The 26,740-nt window shown below is 44.4% G+C and overlaps 1 pseudogene; it reads left to right on the forward strand.

Moving 5' to 3' along the window:
* The window catches only part of LOC143410949 (teneurin-4-like), a 367,450-nt pseudogene that overhangs the window by 225,394 nt on the left and 115,316 nt on the right, over positions 1–26,740 (forward strand).

Raw genomic sequence — 26,740 nt, forward strand, 5'->3', positions numbered from 1 at the left:
GCACCAGCCCCAAGGACCACTTTCATTCTCCTCTTTCCTGGGCCTCCCAGCCTCTTGCTCCCAGCATCCCCACCTCTCCCTGAGCTTCAGCTTCATGCACAGTTCTCAGCACACAAGCTGGCTTCCTGTCCTCGCTCCAGACTACTCCCTCTTAACTTTGGCTCCTCCCTGGCCATGACAACCTTGCCAGCCCCTCTCTTTCCATCTCATCTTTTGGCTTTCACTCCTACCACCAGATGCCATGCTCTCAATTTTAAAAATGTGTTTTTAATTTTCTACTAACATAATTGTACATATGTATAGAGCACAGTGTGATACATCAATACATGTATAGTAATGATCAGAACAGGTGATTAGCATATCCATCACTCCAAATAATTATTTCATTGTGTTTGGAATATCAAAATCCTCTCTACTTACTATCTTGAAATATACAATTAATTGTTATAGACCATACTTCTCTTCCTGTGCTGTATAGGATGTTAGAAGTTAGTCCAATTAGTCCTCTAAGTCCCTGGGAATTTTCTAGTTCAAATACTAGAGAGCAGGACTCTGATTGATCCAGTAACCTCTGTGCTCCAGGCCACATCCCAGAGCACCATTCAGCCTGTGAATGGGTTCTTCTTGGATCGGGTGTCATCCTGGTCCAATCAGCTGTGGACAGTGAGAAGGCTAGGCATCATGTGCTCCACCTCCGCCTGCTGCTCAGGCAGAAACTGTAGACAGATCATTCTCCTGTGATGCAACTGTGGTGAAGGATCAAGGGAAAGAACTTCTGCTCCAAACCCTGAGCACTCACCTCTCCTTTGAAGGCCCCCTGCTCTTGGCCAGCATGCCAGTTGTCAGTCTTGTCACTACTTGGTGTGTGTCTCAGTGGCCTCTCCAGCATACGCTCGAGAGGCAAGGCAGGAAACTGCACGCGCAGTGCTGTCTGACAAAGGCAGCAGAAACGAGCCAACAGCCCTACTGTGACACCTGAGAAAGCTCTTGCCAACAGCCCCGGGAAAAGGCTGGGCCCTTAGCCAGAGGCAGACAGTGAGCAAAGACTCTCTAGCCCCATCCCTGTGCTTTCGGCCATGGCCACTCACTTGAGGCCCTTTGTACAGAGCAGATGACAGACTCAGCCCCAACAAGAGCAGACTTCTCTCCCCCACGTCTGCCTTGAGCCATTTACATGATGATTATTTTCTCAGATTTTTCGTCTATTTATATAGTTTGAAAGTATAACTAATTTGGTTTGATTCCGTAGATCACAGATGTTAGACTTCATAGATGAGTTCAGCCATCCACTCAACTAAAATGCTTCCTGAGCCAGAGTAGATGCTGAGTAAATATTTGATGAATAAATTTAACAAATTTTGTAGGCAAAAAGAAAAGTCAGTAACAGGAAAGGACTTGGCCAGGATCACCTAACAAGTTGGTGGCAGGAATAGGACGAAAGCCTAAATTTCCAGGCACAGTCCAAGTATGTTCCTTTACACCATGATTCGGGGACTGTTTTAGTCAACTGTACTCCACTGTGATAAAAATACTCAAGAAAGAATGACTTAGAAGAGGAAAAGTTTATTTAGGGCTCATGGTTTCAGAAGTCTCAGTCCATAGATGAATAACTTCATTAATCTAGGCCCAAGGTAAGGCAGAATCATGGGTGAAAGTCATGGAGAGGAAAGCAACTCACCTTATGGCAGGGTCTAAAAGCAGAGGGAGGGAGGGAGAAAAAGGGGTGGAGGGGTCACAGGGAAGATGTATCTTGGCACACTTTTAGGGACCCACCTCCTCTAGCTATGTCTCACCTGCCTGCAGTTATCACTTAGTCAATCCACTCAAGCTAGGAGGGACCAATCAAGATACAACTCTCATAATCTAATCATTTACCTCTGAATACTCCTGTGTTAATGCAGGAGTTTTGGGGGGGATACCTTATATCCAAACCATAACGTGGACTCATAAGGGATCAGGCTTGTAAGTGCCAGGCAGTTTATTTTTAATCCCCACTAAGATATTGTCACCAGTCACTAGTGTCCTCTCCTTGAATATATCCAGTGACTTGTAATGCATGACCTTGTAGATCACCCGTTCCATTCATTTAGTCCTTCAACTAACAAACATTTAGTTTCCTAGATGCTCTGCTCAAGGAAAATACCCTTAGCACTAGATTCAAAGATGGATTGAACATTTCCTGCCCTCAAGCATTTTACAATATTTAGACAGATGTATACACACAAGTAGAATGCAGCCCCACGTAGGAAGTGGCTTTCTGCTCTGAATATGATGAAGTTATTTTTTATTTCAACCCAAGTCTATTTCCCAAGGACTGTAGTACTTATTCATTGAACCTAGGTCAAACTATTAGGGTCATAGAACAAAGTCTGATTCTCATTTCATGTAATAGTCTTTCTTATATTTTAAGACAGAGGTCATACTCCCTTGGTAATAAGCAAAATTCCCAATTCCTTCCAGAATTCATTATTTGAAATGTGGCTTCAAGTTCACTTATCTTTCTGGTTGTCCTTCAATGAACCTGCTCTAGTTTATCTTATCAGTCTCTTAAATGTGGCTCCCAGATGTGAACTTCGAACTCCTAAATATGATCTAAAAGTTCAATGCAAAGTTGAACTTCCTATCATTGTCTTCATTTTTAGCATTGAACATTTAAAAATACAGGAAAGGGAAATAAGAGTTTAGTTACCAATACAATAAGTACCACTGAGTACTTGGTTGTGTTTTTCCCTCACCAGACTCTCCAGATAGGATGCCTGTCTTCAGGGAGCTCTCAGTCTTACTGGTGGAATTCCGTTTTCCCACAGAGAAATCATTAACAAAGAACCAAGACCAAATGCAGTCAAGGAAACAGTCTTTTTCCTAGACCCCTCCTGAGAGCTGCTCTTAGTAGAGGTTGGTAGACTTCTGGGTATGATTGAAAACAGATCTCCCAGTTCAAATGCCAGTGCAGAACTGGCTTCAAGCCCACACAGTCAGGGGCTTTGTCAACTTTTTGTCATTGTATTGACCTCGTGGTTTCAGACTAAAGGCCTTTCATCTGCAGAGAAAGCTGGGGCACCTACAGGGATTGACACCTCACAGGCCATGGATCAGCTTTCCAGCACCTGGCATCTGCCCAGTGCCAATCTAGAGGACGGAGGGAAGAGAGTTCTTTTAGATGTTGGCATGAGTCTGCTTGGGATGGGGCTTCAGGAAGAAAACAGCTTTAATTTGCTTTGACAGTGCTTTCCCCAGGAGAAAATTTGTCTAAACACCCTGCTCCTTTCACATTAGGAACATTGTGTGTTTGCTTTCCTGTTTTTACCATGGGGAGTTTCTATGTGTTTTGTGTGTATATGTGTGCTTACCCCCAGTAACCCACATTTCCTTGTTTGAATTCATTAGGCCAAATTAGTGTGTTATTTTAGTTTACAAATAGAAGGCATGTGTGACCCTTACTTTAAACCAAAAGAATAATTGCCAGGTCCTGGGCCAACTTCTTTACATGCACAGCATTACCCTGTTTTCTCTTTATAACAGCTCTCTGAGGTGGGTGCTGTGATTTCACAGATGAGGAGAGTGACGGTATAGACACTTTGTCCAAAGATGCATAGCCAATAAGAGACCGCCTAGCTCCAGAGCTCAAACTTAGGTCCAGGCCATATAGCACACACCTGGCTGCAGGTAGGATGTAGTTCACTTACCAGATCCACCCTTATCAACTATGTGACCTCGAGAAAGTGACTTCAGCTCTCAGTCTCCTTATGAGACTAAAATGGTGACCAAGACACCTAGTTTTTTCAATTATTATAAGGGTTAAATTAGAATACATGATTATATCCTCATAGTTCCATTTGAGGGAATGTGAGGGTTTCTGTTGTGCTCTTCTCTCAACCTCAAGTTGTAGAATTAAATCCTAGCTCTGATACCTAGTTTGTGTCCATCTTTCCTTTTGGTTGCTAATAATAAACCAAGTCCTTTTATATTAGGAACAGAGGGGGTGTAATAGATGTAACCTAAAGTTTAAGGTTCACTAGCTGAAGTCAAGGTGGGAATATTCAGGCACCCAGTTGGCTGTCGGGGAGTTCAAGTTCCATCTCATTTGTAGCATTAACCTCCATCCCCATGCAGAGCAGCCAGAAGGAGGCTTTAGTAAGTGGATGACTGTTGGGCAATAGGTGGGCCTTGGTTCTTCAACCAAAGGCTCCCAAAGAGTTTCTAACATCCATTCTCACCATTGAAAGAAAGACAACAGAAACAGAGGAAGGAATTGTAGGTAGTAAACACAGGCTTCCATTAGCTTAGACACATCACGAGGGAATAAGACATACAGGAGGTGTCGAGAAGTCAGGAAGGAAGGCCTGAGGCTGGTGAGGGGAACTTGCCCTCACTCACGCAGCTGATTGCCGCTGGCTCTGGTGCTGAGGTCCAACACCAAGCTCCCATGACCATAGTTTTTTGCTGCTCAAACCAGATAAGAGGCAGGTGGAGGTGTGTCCATGGTATGCAAGCTGATTGAGAAGAAGGCCACCTCTCCTCACCCAATATTACTACCTCTGTGCAGTACCACAAGGCAGTTTTCCTCCTCCAGGGGGTTTACCTATGTTGCATTTCAGAAGAGAAAAGCCAAAGACAACAAATGCAGCCTGATTTCGCAGGCATTGATCCTAGATTCCAGAGGACATGAGTATCGGCTCTGATCACCTTTCACCCTCTCAGAGCCAAGCTAATGATTCATTTCTGATCAAGTGTGGTGAACAGACAAAATGGGCACTCTAGTGGTTCCCCAAGGCCTGTGTGGTTTCCTGACTCCGTTTCTCCTCCGTGAAGGAGCGTCATTGTCCTTCTTCCTTCTGAACATGCCCTTTGTATTTCCAGCAACACTGGGTTCCACCTCCATAGAACTCACCAGCTCAACACGTGTCCAGAGAGTACACTAAGGATACATTAAAACTCTGCATACCAAAACTGATGGAAGGAAAAACACATTTTTCAAAATGAAATTTCCTACACAGGCCCACTGCTATGATAGAAAAACAAAAGCTGGAAAAGAAAATGGTCCCCATTTTCCAACATAGCACACACCCAACTATGAAAATCAGTTACTCGTAGGCAACTGAATTTTTAATCAGAGCCAAGCATATCTAAAGGTACACCTTCCACTAATTGAAAGCATCTGCTGTGTGAGTGTGAGCACAGGGGGTAGAAACTCCCACACACTAATTGGGAACATGCAACGTATTTATGTAGTAAAATTCACACTTTTCCCAAGCCACTTGGAGTGTCACTTCTGCCTTAGAGTTTAGCATAGAGATATCTGGTCAGTGGAGACTCATTATGTGTGGGATCCCAATGGATCTCAAGTTGCTGAAATCCCTCCAAACAGAAGAAAAACTATATACATAAACATGTCATTAAAAGAAAATATTCCCCAAATTCTCTCCCTTCCATTTCTTTTTGCCATCTGAAAATTATTTCACACCTTTTATGTCTTAAACTTCTGCTTTTTCTGATACCAACAGCTCAGGGGGAGTTTGGTAGCATGCAGGTATCCATTCTGTCACATGCAGCAGCCAGCACTATGCTTAGTCTCAGAAAATGTATTTCCTCACTTTTTCACTCTGAGGCTTTGATCTGCAGTTGATCATGTTAAAAATGCAACTGGTAACTAAAGTGATCTTATTAAGAGACATATTTTATAACTTTGGGTGTGAGAAGGACCTAACCATACAATTTTGGATCTGGGAGGGATCTGGAAGAGCATCTAGTTGAATTCTTTCAGCGATAGCAATAAACATTTACTCAGAACCTTTTGTATACCAGGGTAAACACATAAATGAATAAGCCCTGTTTCTATCCTCAAGCAGTTCAGCCAACAAGTCAACTATATAGTACTTAATAGGGGTGAGAAAAAGAGTTCTGTGTATAGCTCAGCTTGTTTAAGCTGCCAGGAAGACCTTTCAAAGGAGATGGCATTTGAATTGGATTTGGAAAAAGGAATAGAGGTTGCCAATCAGAGATGTGTGGGAGGAGCAAGTGAAATGAAAGATCAAGAAAGATCTTGGTCAAGAAAGATCCAGTGATGTAGCCCCAGACTCAACTTTGTTTTTTTTTTTTTTTTGTACCTACTATTGAATCCAGGAGTGCTTAACCACACTGAGTGACATTTCATCATCATTTTTTTTTTTGAGACAAGGTCTCACTAAGTTGCTTAGGTTCTTGCTAACCTGCTGAGGCTGGCCTTGAACTTGCAATTCTCTTGCCTCAGCCTCCTGAGTCACTGGGATCATAGACATGTACCACTGCGCCCAGCTAACATTCTTATTTTCAAAAAGGACATTAAAGCAGGCCAGTCTCAGCAACTTAGCAAGGATCTAAGCAACTTAATGAGACCCTGCCTCAAAATTAAAACTAAAAAGGGCTGGAGATGTAGCTCAATGGGAAAGTCTCCCTGCGTTCAATCCCAGTACTATGGGAAAAAATGAAAACAAAACACACTATTCAAAATGAAACTTCTGAATGGTTTTGTAAAAACAAGAAGCCACTACCAATTTAAACATCCAGGGACATGGACTCTTCCAGGCAAAACTGGTGGAGAGCAGATAGGCACAGGGCCCTACCTGTAAGCCTCACACTGGCAGAACCCAGACCACTCGCCCTGAAATTAGGCCACAATTGGGTTTGATCTCATGTTCTTGTTCACTCCATTGAATGAAATTTCCCACTCACAAAAGGAACCACACATTTGGACTATTTTTCTGAACTTTTGAAATCTTTTCCAAATTGCTCCTGGAAGATCTTGGGGAAAGGCCTTTCTTAAAAGTGCGACAGTGCTGTAAATGCCCCCTCTGCCACCTATCCATCACCATGCCATCCTTCAAGCCCATCCTTCTAGCTGATTTGGAGGCTGAATGGGGCTGATTTTGCCCCCGTTCCAGCTGCCACTGTCCTGCCCTTAACACGCTGCCCCATTTAAAATCTTGATGCCCCTTCTCCACAGTCATCTCTTAATTAATGATGGACTCTTGGAATTTTAGAACAGAAATGATCTCTGCCATCACCTTCATCTTACAGATGAGAAAGCTGAGGCCCAGAGAGTGGAAGGAAGCCAATTTAGGTCACAGAGCATGGCCCTAGAAGTACGGACCTTATAGGAGGTTTCCTTACCTCTGGGTGGAGCTTTTCCTCGCCCCATGCCGCTACCCAGGCTGTTTAGTTAGGCTGCACATTTCTTACAGGCAAGACTTGTGTCAGATGCACCAACATCTCCTTGAACAAAGGCCTCAGTCTTGGCATCGTGGCTGATCATTGTGACCAGAGACAGCAGTTTGAATCCTTAGCTCCATCTGCCTGACCAACCTTTTCCTCTGCTTTCAAATTCCACTCTCCTGAATCACTCAGTGACCTCGGGGAAGTCACTGTCCTTCCACCAGGTCTCAGTTTCTTTCTCTGTTAAATAAAAGCACTGGAGTGGATAGTCTCTTGGAATCTTTCCAGCTCTGATAGTCCTAGAATCCTCTACACTTCTAGAGGTTCCCTCGCTGCCTTCAGGACCAGCTTCATTGTCCCACGTGCCTGCTCTGTACATCCCCCTGGTGTCTGATGTGCAATAAGTTCCCACATAGCCCAGATGGCCTTGTATCAGGGAAGGAGACCAGGCTTGGAGTCCAGGAGCCTGATTTCAAATCCTGCCTCCGTGACAGCATCTATGGCTGTCAGCAGGTCACTTCATCTCTCTCAGCTGCCTTTTTTTTAAAATTTTTCAAGTAAGATATGAATAACAATACATAGGGACTTGTCAGGCTTGGTGCAATGAGACAGATTTGTAGAAATATGTGGCACAAAGAAGGCGTTCTGTAGACAGTTGCTTCTTTGCTTTGTTCTGCATCCAGCTCATTGAGAAATGAGCTGTTACAAATAAGCAGATTCTCAATAATAGGTTTACTAACTAGAGCTACAGAACATTGCCTAATTTTTGATTAAAATCTTTCTGTGATTAATTCTGTGTTTCCTTCACATATCACATAGAGGTATATGCCAAAGATATTAGGAAGAGTTAGGGAAAGTAACATTCCTGCAAAAGGTAGGCATGATAGGTTCTGGGGACACAAAAGAGAATAGGGGGGAAAATGTATGTGCCTTTTGAAAAAGCTCAAATTTTTTCATCTGGTCCAGTGGGGGGCCTTTGAAGGGTTTTAAGTAGGAGAGTGGCAGGATTAGGTTTATCTCAGGGAGATCCCTCAGGTTGCCAGGGGAATAAAGCAGGGTAAGGAGCAAGAGGAGAGCTGAAAGGCCACAGTGATGGGTGGTGGGGATCTGGGTGGATAGATGGAAAATCACAGGAAGAAAAAGAGATTTGCAAATTCCCAGCAGCTTTATGGAAAAAAAAAAAACGAGTGGAATATCAGCCTACCATGGGAATAATGTAAAACACTGAAAAGTATACTCACCCAGGAACCCCACTCCAAAACTGACCGCCGCTCACAGGCTAAACCGTTTTCTAACAATGGCTTTTAAAGACCTTCTAATGCATTTGTTGAGTCAAAGTTGATTCATAAAAACTTGGTTCGGGAAGACATTTTTCAGAACACAATGTGAATTGAGGTGTACCTCAATAAGTGTAAAAAGAGCATAATTTTAACTCCACTGGTTCCTTCCCGTGACTGGACACAAATTGCTCAAGTACATGGGTCTTGGGTGACCTGAGGCATGCTTCTGGGCTCTTATCTGTTTTCAACTTACCTCCTCTTTTCTCCCTCCAGAATCGGTGGACAACTGCCCCAGCAACTGCTATGGCAATGGTGACTGCATCTCGGGGACCTGCCACTGCTTCCTGGGGTTTCTAGGCCCCGACTGTGGCAGAGGTGAGCACTGTGGTGGGGCTCTTGGTTTCTGCTCCCAAGACCCTTTGGGAAGCTCAGGTTCCACTTCTCAGACAAACTGCAGAACTCCAGGACACCCCACGGTGTGCCCAAGAAGGCTCCTAGGGTCATTCTTCAGAAGCCCTTCAATGGAATCCTGTCCACCATTGTTATCCACTGTGGGCTACGAGAGTGGTCAGGAAGGGAGGGGCAGCCACAGTAAATTTAGTGTCCCTTGTTGGAGCAGGCAGAGTAGCAGTGGGGGTTCTTTTACATAGCTCATTTCCCCTTTAGAGGAGTGATCAGCTCTTCCCAACCATCTTTGAAGTTTCTCTTCACACGAGTGTGATTTCTCTCAGGCCTGTGGATGGGGAGCCTGGGAAGCGGCTCCATTCAGACCTTCTGACAGTGCAGGGAGAATCTTAGTTGAGACCACCAGGGAAGGACCTGGGAGGCCAAGCTTCTCCTCTCCACACGGCCCTGCTGTTGCCTGATATTTAAGCACATGTGGTGCTGACGAAAACCACTACTGAGAGAGTTTTAAAAGCTTGTGCTTTTGGTCTTCATTTCTGTCCTGGAAGAATGAACAGGGAAAATGCCAAAGGAGGCCTGTAGTCCTGAGGATTTGGTTCTCCCCTTGGGAAGCTGAAACGGCCTCCTCTGCTGTTTTTCCACCACTTCACTCATACAGCAGCCATTGGCTTCACACCCATTTGGGATTTGGTCCTTTGCTGATCACTGTGTTTACAACATGAAACAAGGCCCAGCCCTGGGAGCTCCCAGTCTGTCCTGGGAGTTAGACAAGCAAATGGACAACGGCAAAGCAGCACCATAATAAGTAAAACATGACAGCAAGGTTAAAGCACACCGTCTCTGCTTGGAAGGGAGAAGGATCAGCTCAGGAGGGGTTTCCAGACAAGGCAGGATTGGACCCAAGTTCTGAGGCTGATTGGAGTTGTTTATGAGTGGAAAGCAGAGATGATTTCCCAGGCTCAGGGAACATGGCTTGGCAAATACTATGCCACGATGTCACTTTGAGGGTTCTGCTTATTTTAGCTTATGTGAAATAGACTCCATTTGAGGCGGCAGAGCTGGCAGCCCCAGGAAGCACAGTCATTACCTGCTGAGTGCTTTAAAAGGGAAAGGAGTCAGGTGGGGCCAGGGGAAGGTAATACAGAGAGAGATGAGTCATTCCTCCTAACAAGAATTACTGTCTCATCCCATATGCACTTAAAGTTAAGAGTCATGTATAAAACAGCCTTACTGTATCTTGGTAAGACTGGCAAGTACTTATAGCACAATGCAATATAATTTATTTTTATATAGTGTCCTTTGTAGAGATGATCACCAAACCCTTTACGCTAAGAGGCAGAATGGAAAGATAATACTTTAAAGAGCCAAGTTGGGCCCAGCTCTTCTCTCAAGGGGGCAGTGGTGTATGGGACTGGAGTGGAGGCCTAAAAGACAAGGGAAGCAGGGGGTTGCTGGGTTAAAGACAGCAGTAAGTGGTGCTGCAGATGAGGTGTGGGGAAGGGAAAATGGAGTGCTATTGGAAGGAGAGCATTGGAGGAGAGATTCAGGCTAGCAAGGGGCCCAGCCACTGCCTTTTCCAGGGAGAACAAGAAGCAGACTGCAGCTTACTGTCTGAGTTTCCCAGCAGCCCCCCGACCATACCAGCTATAGGAAAGGGGTGGAGAAAGCCTCATTCAGTGGGCAGCAGCACTGGGGGCCCTGCACCTCTTGCTTTCACCTATAATTCCAGATGTGTTTAACCTGGAGAAAAATAGAGCAAAAGAAATGTGACGGGCACATGTCTGCCTATCAGATGTGTGGCAAAGTTGGGAATGTTGAAAGATGACTCATGCCAGCTTCTGGCACTGTCTCCCCAGCCTCCTGCCCCATGCTCTGTAGTGGAAATGGCCAGTACATGAAGGGCAGGTGCCTGTGCCATAGCGGCTGGAAGGGTGCTGAGTGCGATGTGCCCACCAACCAGTGTATCGACATGGCCTGCAGCAACCACGGCACCTGCATCATGGGTACCTGCATCTGCAACCCTGGTTACAAGGGCGAGAGCTGCGAGGAAGGTAGGACATACCAGTGGCAGCTGTAGGTCTGTCCTCTGAAATAGAGGAAGCCTCCCAACCTCCCTGTGACCTCTGCCCTTGATGTTAGAAGTCCACCAGCATCCATAATGGTCCACAAAGGGGAGGAGGGCTGTCACTTACTGCCCATTTATCATATCAAGGATCTGTGCTAGAAACCTCCTAATAATACCTAATGTCAAACCCAGTTAGGAGTTTGCTCGACTATTCAGTGGCAGAACTGGGTTTGGCCCAGTCATTCTGGCTCCACAGCCCAAGTTCTTTCCACTCCCCTCTAAGCTCATCTGCTCTTTCCTGTCTCCATTTCTCAAGTCAATTTCTACCACAGACTTCACACTCTGTCTGCCTTTACCATACTCCTGTATGTGTGTGTTACTATGTGCGCGCATGTGTTCACATATGACTCGTTGGTGCTCATGAGCATGCCTTTCTCCTTCATAAAGCAATTGTGTGGCTAAGTAAATCAAAGATGGATTTAACAATGACATTTAGATTTTTTCTGGAAAAAGCTAACTGAGTGAGCCAGATGAATATTTTTGTTTTATAAATGAAGAAACTGAGACCTGGGAAGGGGCAGTGACCTTCCCATGATCAAAATCTGACCAATGGATTCAGCCCAGGTCTTCTCCTTTGGATTTCCAGACAATAGGAGGACTCTCACTTACAAGCAACATGGAGGAGCTTTTATGACTGCATATTCTGAAATCACATATATGTTTGAGTCTGGTTCTGTACTCGCTTGCCTCTGTTCCTTCATCTACAAAATGGGAATACCTTCCTCAGAGGGCCATTGTGAAGATCGAATTAAATGACCCATGAAAACCACTTAGCACAGAGTCTGACACATAGTAAATGCTCCATAAATGTGGCTTTTTATTGTTAGGATTATTCTGGGGACAAATGAAGCGCAGTTCCTGTTTTACCCATTCATTTCACCCAAAGTCTTTTGAGATAGAGGGACATTGCCATTTGCAGTTAATGAATGATGCTGTGCACTGTGGTTATCACCTGTTCACCACCATGTAGCACCCTGTCCCCTTCCACTGCCCATGCCAGAGACTCCAAGGAGAGCTGGCCTTCTAAACCCATTTGGTATTTGACAGAGAAGCTCCTCATAGGGCATTATTTTCTCTTAAAAGAAAGAGAGTACTAACAGGCCATTTTCCAAAGATAGGGTACAGGAAGGGATTGAGACAGGCTTCACGCACCCCCACTTCCCCAATAAGGGCTGGGCATCCATCAGTGGGGGTGACTGGAGCTGTTTGGGAGGAGGCACCAGCCCCTAGAACAAAGGAAGCTGGCTTTCTTAGCCCGAGAATTAGGGACCTTCCTCTGCTCTCCCTTTCCTTTTGGACAGTTGAGGTGGACACCCTGAGAAGGAACAGGAAATGGTGGGTTGTCCCACCCTTATCCCCATCTGCATAATGTGAGCTCAGGAGGGGAACGTGCCTATCCCCAGAAAAGCTGAACTAGACGGTGCCTCAGAGCCGCAGGGTTATTTACAAAGAGAAAAATGTTGTTCAGAACTTTGATTTACGTTATCTATTTGAAAAGAAATGCTTTTACTCCTGCTTTCTCTTCTGAAGAGGCCCATCTGGGACTGATTCCCTTTATTATTTCTTTCTCTGGCTAGGTGTCATTACATAGTCCTGTGTTTATAATAGGGTTTTCTTGGGCCTTCCTCCTCCTCCTCCCCCCTCCCCCAGCTCTGTGCTAACTGTGTTTATAAAACATCAGCTAACAAGCTTACTTTTTTTTCCTCTCTCTTCCTTCTTCTGAAGTTTATTGCCCCGTATTTTTTAAAGCTTGAACTGAGCCAGCAGGACGCTTGGAAGGGGTGGGGGAGGGGCAGAAGAGAACAAACTTAGATCTTTTGCAGTGAAAAGTGAGACTGCTGATTTTTTGGTCCTGAAGGTGTCTAATTGCTTGTGTGGTCAGTGGAGCGTGGAACATTTGGGGGAATGGGTTGTGTCTGCAGCCTAGTCATGCAGGCCTCATCATTTCATTAATGGGCTAAGCTTCTGCTAGGAATCCTGGCTCAAATGGCAAGCTCTGCAGTGGGAAGGGGAAAAAATGTAACTGTGAATATGCCTTCTAAGAAGAAACTAAGTCAGACCCTCTTCTAAACCAAGTCAGCCCACCTCCCTATGAGTGTTACCCTCTCCTCCATCCTGTGCTCCCACCCCTGGTCTGCTGGTTCTTCCCAGGTCATGCACAGCTCCCTGTGAAGTAACTAATGCTCAGATGTTGTCCTAGCACGATGGGAGGAAGGCAGCTTTGGCTCCATCCTGGGGTTGCTACCACCCCAAAGGCCCAGAAAGGGGCAGATCTAGTCTTCCCATGACCTCTGTGGCAGAGCATCATTGTGGCATAGATAATGGCCCTCAGTTTAGGATCAACAGAGCACAGGGACAGCATCCATCCTGCTGGACCACTGCCAGTCCGTCAAGGATCCCTGGAGCTGCTCCCTTCCGGCCTTGCAAGCCTCTTTCTAACCCCCCTCTTGCCCTATACTCGCTTTACCCAGTTGACCTGCAGAGATGAAGGCCTCTCCTCAGTTCCTCCTGGTCTTTGTTCTCTGCTGGGAGCGTGGGATTCACTTTGCTGGTTCCTGGGTCCCTTCAGACTCATTGCAACAGGGCAAGAACAGGACTGTGATGCCAAGAGCCTCCTGCTACACTGGACACCCTCTTGGCCTGCTCTCTAACAGTGTAGATTTACAGGTTCCACCTGGAGGGTGCCCTGGGATTCTCAGAGGCCACATGAACCCGAAGCTGAGGTCCAGCCCTCACAGAATGGGAAATACCTGTATAGGCCTCAGGGTAGGAATTGCTGAGTAGTTTCCTGTCAAATTGGAAAACTCTCTGGATCTAGGGAATTATCAGAGTAACCTAATGGGCCAGAATAATCCTTCTGAGGTTCTGAGATCTGAGGCAGGTCATGAGAATTTATCACTGTCATTATTTCATTATTTGTAATTACTAGGAACTCCAACAGGTCATGTTTTAGTCATTACTAAGTGGTGTCCAGAGACTGCAAGGGAAGAGGGTCTTTGCCTTCATTTAGCTTTATTAATTCTCCACATTGCCTATTTCTTTCGAGTTTTGTTTTGAATTCTATTTTTAAACCACTTCCTGCATTTATGTAAGTATATATGCAGTATGCAGTTTTGAAATGAGTAAGATTGTAACAGAAAATAGCAAGAGGCCTAGACCTTGAAAGAATGATTCCAGTGGAACTTCCTGTGTACTACAGTGTGATCTTGGGCAAGCTATTTAGCTTCTCTATGCTTCAGTAGTTTAAAGCTACTTAGTTTATACAAGTCCTTTCAAGTCCTCAGTGTCATTTGGACCTTACAGCAACCTGAGAGGTGTGTATTTTTACCATGCCTGCTTTTAGTTGGGAAGATCAGAGCAGGTATGTCCCTTGATGATGGACATAGAACCAGTTCATTTTTCCCCTAATCCTTGACTCTTAGTCCTCAGAGGCCAGATACTAGATTCTTTCCGTTGCAGTGTAGGACTTCCTCAGGAGCTCCTGGAAGGAGGAAGTGAGTACTGGAAACCCTCTAATCCCCAGCAGCTCTGTGTTGGGTCCCTACCAGGACACATGTCCTCTCTGTCACAAAATGAATAGAATCCCCTTCCTCCCTAGAGCAAAAGGCAGACCTAACAACTTTTTATGGGCCAACGTCCTTTATCAATTCTGTCTTCACTCTGCTACCTTTTGTACTCTCCTCCTGAACTGGAACCACAGAGGTCGATTCTCTAACCCTTCTGCTTTCCCTATGCAGTGATTTGTGGAAGATCAAGGTCTCTTTTGATTTTGGTAGAGCCCTTAATAGACATATCATTGGTTTCAGAAACAGAAAGACATACCTTCAAATTCTTTTCTGAATGTGGAGAAATTGGAATCCTTGAACATTATTGGGAGAAATCTAAAATATTAGAATTACTGTAGAAAACAGTGTGTTGGTTCCTCAAAAAATTAAAAATCTAACTACCATATGATCCAGAAATTTCTCCTCTGGGGATATGCTCAAACAAAATGAAAGCAGGAACTCAAAGAGATAGCGTTCATAGCCTATTATTCACAGTGGCTAAAAGGTGGAAGCAACCCACATGGATGAATTGATAAACCAAATGTAGTACATATAGGGCAATGGAATATTATTAAGCCTTAAAAAGCAAAGAAATTCAGACACACACCGCAACAGTGGTGAACCTCAACAACATATCAAGTGAAATAAATCAATAAACGATAAATACCATATGATATCACTTGCATAAGATACCTGGCGTAGCCAAATTCAGAGACAGAAAGTAGCATGGTGGTTGCCAGGGGCTGAGGGAAAAGAGAAATATGGATTTGTTTAATGAGTACAGAGCTTCTTTTTTATGAGATAAAAAATGTTCTGGAGATGGCTGGTGGTTAGTAGTTGCAGAACAACGTGAATGTCCCTAATTCCCCTGAACTGCACGTTTAACAATGATTAAAGTGGTAAGTCTAGTCTTATATTTTGCCACAATTTTAAAAAATGGGGAAAAAATTTATCTTTGGCAGGATTTAGCTATGTGACCTAACATAAATTAGTTACCCCTCCAAGCCTGTTTTCCTCATGTGTTCCTTATTGGGTTATTGAGAGAACTGAATCTGATAGTGTAGATAAAGTACTTAATATAGTGCAGACACAAAGCAGGTGACCCACAATACTAGTCTTCCTTCCCTTTCCCCTTTCCCCTTTTCTGCATCTGCCTCTTGAAACCCCTTGCCTTGGGGCCCCTGCCTTATAGGGGCTGCTGGCTGGGAGCTGTAGCTTTCTAGCTCACCCACCACAGAGGAGAAGCTGCGCAAAGTCAGCATTTGTAATCTTAAAAACTCGATCAAATGTCACCTTCAGGCAAGCCCCAAGAATTTGGGGGAGATTATGAAATCAAATAGGATTTGGTTGCAAAAATAATTCTTGTTTAAATTAAGGAATTTATTTTAATTTCATGCTCACATAAATAAAATTGCATTATAAAGTAGTAAATAGCAAAAGTTTGTTGTATAGAGTTGTTGAGAACCTCATAGGTGCTGAGCACTATTCTAGGAGGTGAGAATCAGAAATGAACAAAGCAAAATCTTGTCCTCTATCCTTGCGATTATTATGGACAATAAGGGGGAGGGGGTGTCACTGGGTGCTATATTGATGCTTGATATGAGGTTATACTTGGTCCATCTCCTAAACCAAAAGGTAGAATTTGTGTCCAAACTTCACAGTTGAGGAAACAGCCTCGAAGAGGTAAATGGTCCGTCACTGAGAGTAGGAGACTCAGCTTTGCTAAAGTACTGCTCTTCACCAAAAGAGGCATCTCCATTGGACATGGTGTCCTTCTAGCTGCACATTTGCTGACAGAACCCTCAACCTTGCTGCAAGATGCTTATTTGTGTCCCCTCTCCTCCTCATCACAGTGGACTGCATGGACCCCATGTGTTCAGGCCGCGGTGTCTGCGTGAGAGGCGAGTGCCACTGCTCTGTGGGATGGGGAGGCACCAACTGCGAGACACCCAGGGCCACCTGCTTGGACCAGTGCTCAGGCCATGGGACCTTCCTCCCAGACACCGGGCTTTGCAGCTGTGACCCAAGCTGGACTGGACATGACTGTTCTATTGGTAAATGTGGGAAGAAGGGGCACAGGGTGTGGGTGGAGGGAGGGGCTTCCCACTATGATATGTTACCCATTCAGTTCTGATCAGTGGTTAACCTCTTCTCTTAGATGGGCAGAAGTTTCAAAAATCACAATTGTTTCTTCCACAGAGGTGAATTTGAGATTCAAAACAGTATTCTTTATCAATATTAGCAATAGTACCTGTAATTCTAGATATGTTTCTTAGAGATCCTTCTCTCACATAGGACTATTTTCCTTGGGCAAGGCTGTAGGAAAGTTCCTAGACAAGAGCCATGGGGAAAGGGGTAAGAGTGGCCCCTGCCCCAGCTGCACACACTTTGGTTTCACCCATTTCCCAGAGTAAAGTCTAAGCTCATGGTGGGTTTTAGGGTTCTCTGTGATCTGGCCCCCACCTGCCTTTGGTCAGATGCTCAACTAGATGGTAAGTTCCATGCGTGCAGCATGAACATACCTGTTCATGACTAAGCCCTGGGACTCAGCACGGGCCTGACCCATTCATCAGAAATACTGATGAATGAATGAATGATTTAAGCCAGGATTAAATGTACTCTTGATTGCAGTTTCTGGCTCCCCACAGAATTTATACATGTCAAGTTCAAAGGGTAATGTTGTTGGCATCCTTCTGTTATAAGTGCTGTGATTTATAGACTCTTCCAAAGAGGATTAAGTAAGAACATACATGATTCACTTACCATAGTATTGGTACATAATAAGTTGAGTCCACATCCAATATCACACTTAACCCACATAAAATCCCTGTGAGAAAGGAATCCTCATCCCTATTTAACCAATTTACAAGACACTTTAACCAGTGAATACTCATTGAGCACCTATTTGTGCCCCAGGTACTTTTCTAATCAGAGAGGATAAAGATCCTAGGACATCCCTACCTTCTCAGAGCTTGCATTCTGGGAAGAGTAGAGGGGAGACCACAAACAAACAAAGAAAGAAAAATAAAGTGATAAAGAAGCTCAGGCTCAGAGAATTTTTAAGTAATCCTGCCCCAGGACACTCAGCTAGAGAGTGATAGCATCTCCAACTAGGCTCTAAATCACCTTCCTCACCACTCCACACTGTTAAAACAATGTGAGGCTTAAATTAGCTCATTATGTTGTGATTAACAGTTCTGGTTGTTATCAGGAAAGATGGCTGAGACCTTTGGCGTTCACACCTTTGGAATACTTTGAATCGTCTTTCCCTATTGAATGGAGAACTGACATTCAGTAACAGTCTAAATTGGACTTTTATCCTTGTTTGCAAAGCTCACATAAAGACATGATTGTGAGCACAGATGTGCAGAGTCTCAGAAATAATTCTTTTTATATAGCTCTGTTTATGGCAATATAATAAATGATCCTCTTAAAACTACGCTGGCTTGTATAGTTCATTATATGGCCACAAAGCTAATTTATGATAGGTCTATAACTGTGACTTGCACCGTTAATCCCTAATGAAATTCCACAGTTTTGGAGGAGGCAGGTATAACTTTGGGTGATATTTTGAAGTATTCTTTAGTTTAGTCCTGTGAAAGGAGATGACAGAACCATTGGAGGGACTCTGAGTAGAACTGTTGAATTATTTGAATTGAATTGTTTCTCAATCCTGAGTACTGCCTTCCCCATAGCTGTAGCTCACGTGAAGGCAGAGAACTCTGTGGGGAGAAGAGGCCCTGAGTCAGACAGACCCAGGTTCAAATCCGAGCCCTACCACTTCATAGTTGTAACTTTGGGCAAGTCACTTTACCCCTCAAAGCTAAAAAATGGAGATAACTATAGTATCTACCTTCCAGGGTCACTGTGACAATTATTCAAGACAATGCAAAGGAGAGTTGAGCATGCTACTCAGCCCATGATGTGGGCTCCATAAATGTTATCTATTTTTATGATCTTGATTAACACAGCCATCAGTGGAAGCACTGGATATTAACAGAAACATTTGATAATATGAAACAAGATAAGACATGCCTTTCAGAAATGCAAATTATAATTTTTCAGTCTCCAATCTTTAACTGACTAAATGGTGTCATGATTGTTGCAAGGCCAGGAATTTAAAGGACAGCTTCAAGTTATTGACCCCCTTCACAGTAGTAGTAAAATTTGGGGTTTTGTTGAGTGACTGATAGCATACACCAAACTACGACACACAGAAGCACACTCCACAACCACACCACCATGGCCATGTGAGGAAGGATGGCAAGTGTGGTATCATCCATGCTGGGAAGCTCCATGACTTACCAAAGGCATGCTGGTGAGTGAGGAAGGGGAGTCCGACCCAGTCCAGGGCTCTAAGTCAAGCCTGCTTCCTGTCACCCAGTTGGAAGGATAATGAGAGCATTTCAAGTGTTCTCCTCTTATCTCAACCACCTAGGCATCACCTACTTTTGGGTCCAACCCTAGTTCTGCCTCTGTGTGGCATTGGCAGGCTTAACTTCTCTTGACTTTAGTTTCCGTATCTGAAAAATGGAAGTAATAGCACCCATCTCAGCAATTATGTGATTGTTAAATTACATCATTTTTGTACACACATAGAACAGTGTCTGCCATGTAATATGCACTTTTATATCTCTTTCTACCTCCAATCCAAGAACACTTTCACCAAGTGGAAGGTATTTTAAAACTAGTGAGTCTTTGCAATGAAGCCAAGCAAGAGCTGCCTTACTGTCTGGATGCAAGGGCAGCCAAGAGAACATCTTTATGTTCAAAGAGGTACTAATGGAGCAGGCTCAGGTCTCATTTCAGAAGACTTGCTCCCCACTCCTTGAGCATCTTCAATAGGTATCTTACCCTCTGTAACCCTCAGTTTCTTCCCACTTACCTTATAAAACTGTTGTGGGGATTGGGAGAGAAAATACAGGTAAAATGGCTACCCCAGTACCTCACACAGCTCAGACACTGGACAAGCAGAAACTCTATTCATGTTATTTATTCTGTGTGCTGTCTGGCATGCCCAGAACTTTCATCAGTCACTGCACACCAGCAGACATGTCCTAAGTCGTCCTCCCAACATCAGGGTCCACTGTGGGTTGGCAAAGCTAGACTCCTGCTGGCCACCACCCACTAGGAAGGAGGACTGTCTCTTCCCTGAGATGAGTGTCTTGCTGCTGTTCAGCACCAGGAACAGGATTTAATGAAGGCAGCTTAAATCAACATGCCCTGTGTTCCACAGCCAGCCTGTAATGAAATGTGAGCTGACAAGTTCCTCAGCACTTTGGTGAGGTTTGTGGAAACAGTGAAGGCAGATTTTATACAGTGTTTACTTGGGTCCCTGGTTCCTGGCAGCCTGGTTTCCAGTCTCATCTCAGAAACTGTTCCTTAAATCCAGCCTGTTAATATGGTCCTCCACCCTGACAGGCAGCATGAGATAATTGTGAACAGATTCCTGTGACCCAGAAGATGCTGTATCCCACCCATCAGCCCCAGGGCACCTCTGTCCTTAACTTTGGGCCCTAAGGTAATCTGCTTCCCAAATCGTTTGGGATGATGAGGACAGCAGGGAAGGTGACCCTGCTGTCATGTAGATAGGAAAGGTTGGAGAGGGGAAATGACTTGCCCAAAATGATTGGCTTACAGCTGCACAGTTGAATCCAGGGCAGACCTTTGTCTCAATCCTCAGCTCTTACCTCAAACTCTTTCCATCCAAGGAGGCTTCCTTGTCAGTAATCATCTCTTCTTCCTGATAAGCCACAGGATGGAGTGCTAATCAAAGAGCCACCTATTTCTTTGTGCTCACCACATACCAGCCCTGAACTATGTGTTTTACAATCATTATCCTGGTTAAGGTTTCTAAGAGCCCTGTGAAGGTAATGTCACTAGCATTCTTATTTTCTAGATGAAGAAACTTGAAGCTCAAAAGTGGTGTTACTTTCCAGCACCTACCCCACCTTGTTAGTAAGTGGCAGAGTCCAGATTCAAACCAGATGTGGCTCCAAGGTCTTTCCTAAGTGTGTTAATCAGCTTTCTGTCACTGTGACAAAATACCTGAGATAATCAAAAAGAGGAAAGATTTGTTTGGTCTCATAGTTTTATTGATTCCAGTCCATGGTCAGTTAGTCCCATCACATTGGGCCTTGTAGCATGGCAATATGTCATGGTGGGAGCACATGGTAGAGAAAACTGCTCACCTTATGGTGGCCATGAAATGAAAGAGAAAAAAAGAGGAATGGCTGGGGTCCCAATACAATTTCAAGGGCATGCATCCAATGACCTAACTGTCTTCCACTAGGCCCCACCTCCTACAGGGACAGATGTTCCCAGTAATGCCAAGGGCTGGGGATCCAACCTTCAACACATGGCCTTTGGGAGACATTCAAGACCCAGACTGCAGTGCTGACACCACGGTGATCTGAGCAGTCAGGTCCCTCTAGAACTGAGCTGTGAGCTCCATGAGGTCAGAGTCTGTCCACATCCTGAGCACAGGGCCAAACATGCATTAGATTCTCAGTGACTATTGCATGAATGACCCAAGACCTAACCAGTGAACGGGCAAAAAGAGGAAAGAGAGCCCACTGGGAACACAGAAAAGGGAGGTGTTGCAATTGAAACTCTGCCTGGGAAGATTCAGCACACCACTAGACAGACAGCCGTCCTCTCTCAGGACCTCCTCCCCCACACGGAGAACCCTTCCTTGCCACCCCACACAATCTTCAGGAAAACCAAGCCTCTGGCTCCTTCTCTGCCACTTTCCAAACCTCACTTCTATTAGTCTCAATCGCAGTGCCAGCCAGCCAGAGCTCCTCCTGAACTAGCACCACACCACTGCCCCTCCTTCACCTCAGGGAGCAGCCTGCTGGGCTGGATGCATCATCAGCCTGTGCTTCAAGGCACAGCTCAGCAGCTTTTGGTTCCACCTACCCCAAGGGCTATGGTTGGCCATTCTTCCCCTTGGCACAGAGCTGCCTTAGAAAGGGAGGAAATTTAACCTCTTTGAGATGGTCCTTAGAATTGGAAAAGCCTACCTGTCCTTCAGAACCTAATGGCTTCATAAGAAGGTTGCAGGCTCTGTGACATTCTCCAGGGTGCCATTTGAAAGGCCAGTCCTTAAACTTATCATTTGCTCCTCCATAGGATAATTTTGGGGGGAGTCTTTATTCCCACCCTCTCCCATTGCCTCTGTTCTCAGCTTCATAAATTCATTCCTAATTTCCACTGCTCTGAGTCTTGTCTCCCATAAATGGCTTTTATTTGAAAGGAGCCTCTCACTACATTTTATTCCTTTGGGTTGCTGGCGCACAGAAGCAGCGCATGGCAGAGAGCCTGCCTGTAAAATACTCTTGCTGGTGGTTTATGATTCTTATCATTTCATTGCACTTGAGCTTCATGGAATAACAGGTGGAGATGTTTTAGAGATACAGTGGCATTGGTTTGGAGGTAGCATGTGCCCTCAGTAAGAATCACATGAGATTTGGAGTAGGACCAGGCTAGATTGTCAAGACTCGGCTGATCCGTGGAGTATAGCTAATGATACCTGCTTTGCAGGGCTGTTTTCCAAATTAGCTTTAATATGTATGCATAAAATGCTTAGCATGGTGGCTGACATTCAGTAAGCACTTACTAAATGAAGTATGAGTGTATATATTTTTCAGAATGCATGATTAGGTCTAAATTAGCCAAACAGTGTGAGATTCTAACAAATTTGAGTTTGAGGGCAGTTTACAGTGTGAAAGTTCAGAGCCAGAGGCCTGGATCTGAGTCAATGTTAAAACAATTTGTTTTCTCTTTCAGAGGCTCAGTGTCCTTGTTGCTTCTGAGTCTTTCTACCATCCCCTTCCCCCAGCCCCCAACACTGGTCCTTGACTCTAGACCAAGAGTCATTAATATGCTGACACATTTACCCCAAACAACTAGGTCAGTGGCCCACATCACAAGGGCCACACTGTATTATCAGCAGCCTTCTCTCAGGACAGTGAGTTTCCTGAGCTCAGTGCCAGCAGAGTTCAGCCCCCTCAGAGAGAGACCTGGAGTAGTTCCAGACCTGCACATACCCCCACAGCTACGCACATTTGTTTCACACAATCACTGAGCCTTTCTGGCCTCCTCTAGGTACTGAGCACTGTTCAAGGCACCAAGGATCAGAGAGCCCCACAGTCTGTTCACGAAGTGGAATGCCCAAGCTCGAAGCCTGGTGTGCATACAGTAGTGATTAGGAGCCTAGGAGAGGAGTCTGGGGAGGTCCTCACTAAGGAGACATGGGAGCCACACTGTGAAAGGGAACTGAAGGGATGCTTGTTGGTGGCAAGGAGGGCAAGGCATTGCAGGCTGAGGGGTAGCATGTGCAGAAGCAAGAGAGCCCTGTGAGCATGCCATCTGTTGATAAAGACATATCTTATCTGACTAGAAAGTAGGAGCCCTGAGTCAGTAGTAGAAAATCAGGTCAGAATATATGCAATGCAAATCACGGAGCCCACCCAAATGCCTTAATAAATAAAACTCTTAAATTCACAGCTTTTTCAGTGAACATTGACTATTTCCCTCCCAGATTCTACATCAGGACTCTCTCTTTGGCTCTTTCAGCTCAACCTCTGGTGTAGGCTCTACCTTAACTTAGGGAGACATTCCAGAATTCAAACTCATATCCTCTGAGTTTTCAGTTCCATCTCTATTATTCTCTTTCTCTACCAAAAAGAAAAGTGAAACCTCAAAGCATAAATGATAACAATAATGATTAGATGGATGGGGATCTGAACAGCTGTGTTATTAAATTAATTCGCAATTGACAGCAAAATGAACCAAATGCTTAAAAAATAAATAAATAAACTGAAAGTAGCAGCAGGGTTAAAAAAAAATTAAAGCTCTAAACATAGCCGTTGAATTAATGCTAACTTTTGAGAATGGTAATTCAATTTTATTTACAAGGCAAAATATAATTACATTTAAATTTGAGGGAACAGAATTTAATTCTTATTAATGACAGAAAGACTGAGTGAGATGCTTTAATGCCAGAGAAATTGTCTTATGTTCATGGATGGGAGAGAAAATTAGATTCAGCGTTGAGCATTCTCCCGTTACAAGTCTCATTTGTGTAGCCGGAATTGTTCCATCTCTGAGAAGCACCACGTTCTCAGCCCAGAAAGCACAGCACCGACATCCAATTAAACATCAAAAGGAAACGATCAGGCTGGGCTATTTCTGTATAGGTATGGTACAGGACAGGAATCTCAAGGTTAGAATTTCACCCGAGAAATAATATCCAGTGAGACTTGACATTTCCTGTGCCCCTTCCCAGCAGCAAGTGACAGCCTAAAAACCAAAGTTCAGAATAATAAATATCTGAGACATTAACGCTGCCACAGTGAGGGAAGGGGAGTGCTGGAGGGAAGCAGGAAGAGCTCTCCAGTTTTCTGGAAAGTAGTGTAGATGTTTAGACACAATGAGATGGTCAGTTCCTAGCATTTAATCAAACACTGGAAAATTGGGCCCAGACAGGCATACTGCTAAGTACTGCCAGAGTTAAAGGTTGATAAACCAGGAGTTGGCAGCTTTTTAATTTAGTGGAATTTCCCCCAACAGCCCTGGAACATTTTCTATCAGAATTGGAGCTCTTCAGTATGTAAATATAAGTCCTCCTGAAATTGGGCTTCAGAATCAGGTCTCTGTTTGGATGTCCAAGCTGATACTTATATTCTCTTTCTCTCTACTTGTCTTCTGAATCAAACTACTGTTATGATAACTTGTAATTTTAAAAAATAACTGTTCCTTGAAAGGAAATTTTACATTGTACAGAACTCCTTCATATATATGCATCAGAATTTATTCAGACAAAAAATACATAAGCCTCTGACATGGCAGGGAGTGTTGTTCCCAAGAAATCAGGATCTAGAGAATTTGGGTGACTTTCCCAAAAACACTTTGGGGAATCAAAAGTTCAAATCCAGGCTTCTCTGGGTTCATAGTATATTCCCTGCACAACTCTGTCACTGGCTGCTACCAAGGTTCACACTGAACCTGGCAGTGAATTAGGTATCAGGTGTACCGGGTACCACTTCATATAGTAACACTGCCAGGAATCATGCAAATGGAATCATGACCCTGTGTTTCATAGTACTCCCAGAGTTCAGGAAACAGACTAGTTACTTTTAATTGCGGTGATCCAGGTGGCTTCTTGGAGGACATGGGACTTCAGATGGGTGTTGGAGGTTGGCTATGAGTAGGCACAGATAGAGGGAGGAAGCAAGCACTTTGCAGCAAAGACTTGCAACATGTACAGAGCTGAGACAGATCAAGGGCATCTCCTGGGAATTTTTAGTAGTGCAATGTGGCTTATCTTGGCATATCTATGGCAGTAGTGAGGGGGGAAGAGGTAAAGAAGGCTAACAAGTATCAGAACCTGAATGATATAAAAGAGTTTAGGTTTATCTGTCATTGTAAACCTCCAAGAAGTTTTAAGTGGAGGTCCAACTTGGCAATTTGGTCTTAGAAAGTTAACTCTAATATCAGCATGCAGTTCAGATGCCTGGAGACATCGTGGTGCAAGTGTCCAGGAAAGAGTTAGATAGATGAGCTCATAGCTGGGTGGAGAAATGGGCCTTTTACCAAAGGATATCAGGTCAGAGATCTTTTGGAAGAGGACATTGTCTACCTTCATTTCACCCATTTGGACCCTTTTAGTGAGTTGGGTTCCACCTATGGCCAAGGATGCACAGCCCAGTCATGTTCTTTGGCTCCTTTGCTCACCAGGCCTTTCCTGGCTTATTATCCTGCAGAGTCAGACCCTGTTTGGAGGCCTCCTCCCAAATAGGTTTGAACTCCTCTAATCAGGAAGCCTGATACCCTCCAATTAAGATGAATAACAGGTTTACTGCTTCTTGCGATAGGTACTTTGTAAAGGCTTAAAATTCTAGTCCTGGAGGAATAGGTGTGGAGACCTGCTCTGCACCAGCACACTGGAATTCACTTTTCTGCCTGGTTTGAAAGCTCTCTAAGCTCCTTGAATGAGGTGAAAGGCCATGTGCTTCCCAAGGCTCATTAGCTTTGTGCCATCTCCATCTGCAGAACAGAGCCATGACTTGGAGCAGCGCTGGCTCTCGGGTGATAGGAGGGGAAGTTGAAAAGCACAAGAGAGTGGCTTGGGTTTGGCCTCAATGTCTAGAGGACACTAATTACAGTAAGGAAGTCAGACTCAGGCTGCTTTTTTGCACCTTCTTCCTTGTCTTTCTAAAACTGCACTGGGACTAAAAAACTATTGGCCTAAGTTAGTGAAGGAAGGATCTACTTACTCGAGAGAATGCTGGCCTGTTCAAAATACGATCTCCTTTAGGAGAGAAAATTAACATATAATCAGCCTACTGCTCACTGGTGTGGTGACCAGCTTTGTGTTCATTTACATGCATGAGAAGACTTGAGTTCCTTGTGGCTAGGAGTAATTTCATATCATCTCTGCATTCCCAGCCTGCATCTAGGGGTATCTGGCACATAATAGGTGCACACACTCTTGATAGATATATAGATATATAGAGATATATACACAATAATTCAGACCTTGGAAGTAACACAGCCCTGCAGAAGTAACACAGCATTTATCTGTGACCTTGAGAGTCACAGAGGAGCAACTAGAGCCAGCCAGCCATCAGGGCCTCTACTTCTACTGCTGACTACCTCTGTGATAGTGCTGGGGGTTGAACCAAAGGTCTCATGCATGTTAGACAAATGTTCTACCACTCAGCTATACCCCAGCCCTTTTTATGTTTTATTTATCCTGAGACAGTCTTGCTAAGTTGCCCAGGCTGGTCTCAAACTTGTGATTCTGCCTCAGCCTCCCAAGGAGTTGGTATTGCAAGTGTGCACCACTGTGCCAGGTTTCTCAATACACTGAAAAATCAATTTTAAAATTCTAGTAGCTGGGGTACTATTGTCACCATTTTACCGATGACATAGATGAGGCACAAAGGTGGGCAGCATTTGTCTCACGTTGCAGAAGTAGCAGATCAGACTCTTGAATCCAGCTTGCCTGACTCCAAGGCCTCTGCTCTGTGTAAAGTCACAGAACATTGAGTAATCACATGGCATACTCTGCCCCCTATCACTGGAATTTGGGACCACATAGATACATGTGTGAGCCTCACTGGGGAGTGCAGAGAATAATTTGTGATAGCAGGATCCTGGAGGCAACACAGATAGACTAATAATCC

This window comes from Callospermophilus lateralis, chromosome 11, assembly GCF_048772815.1.
Source record: "Callospermophilus lateralis isolate mCalLat2 chromosome 11, mCalLat2.hap1, whole genome shotgun sequence".
Taxonomy (NCBI): domain Eukaryota; kingdom Metazoa; phylum Chordata; class Mammalia; order Rodentia; family Sciuridae; genus Callospermophilus; species Callospermophilus lateralis.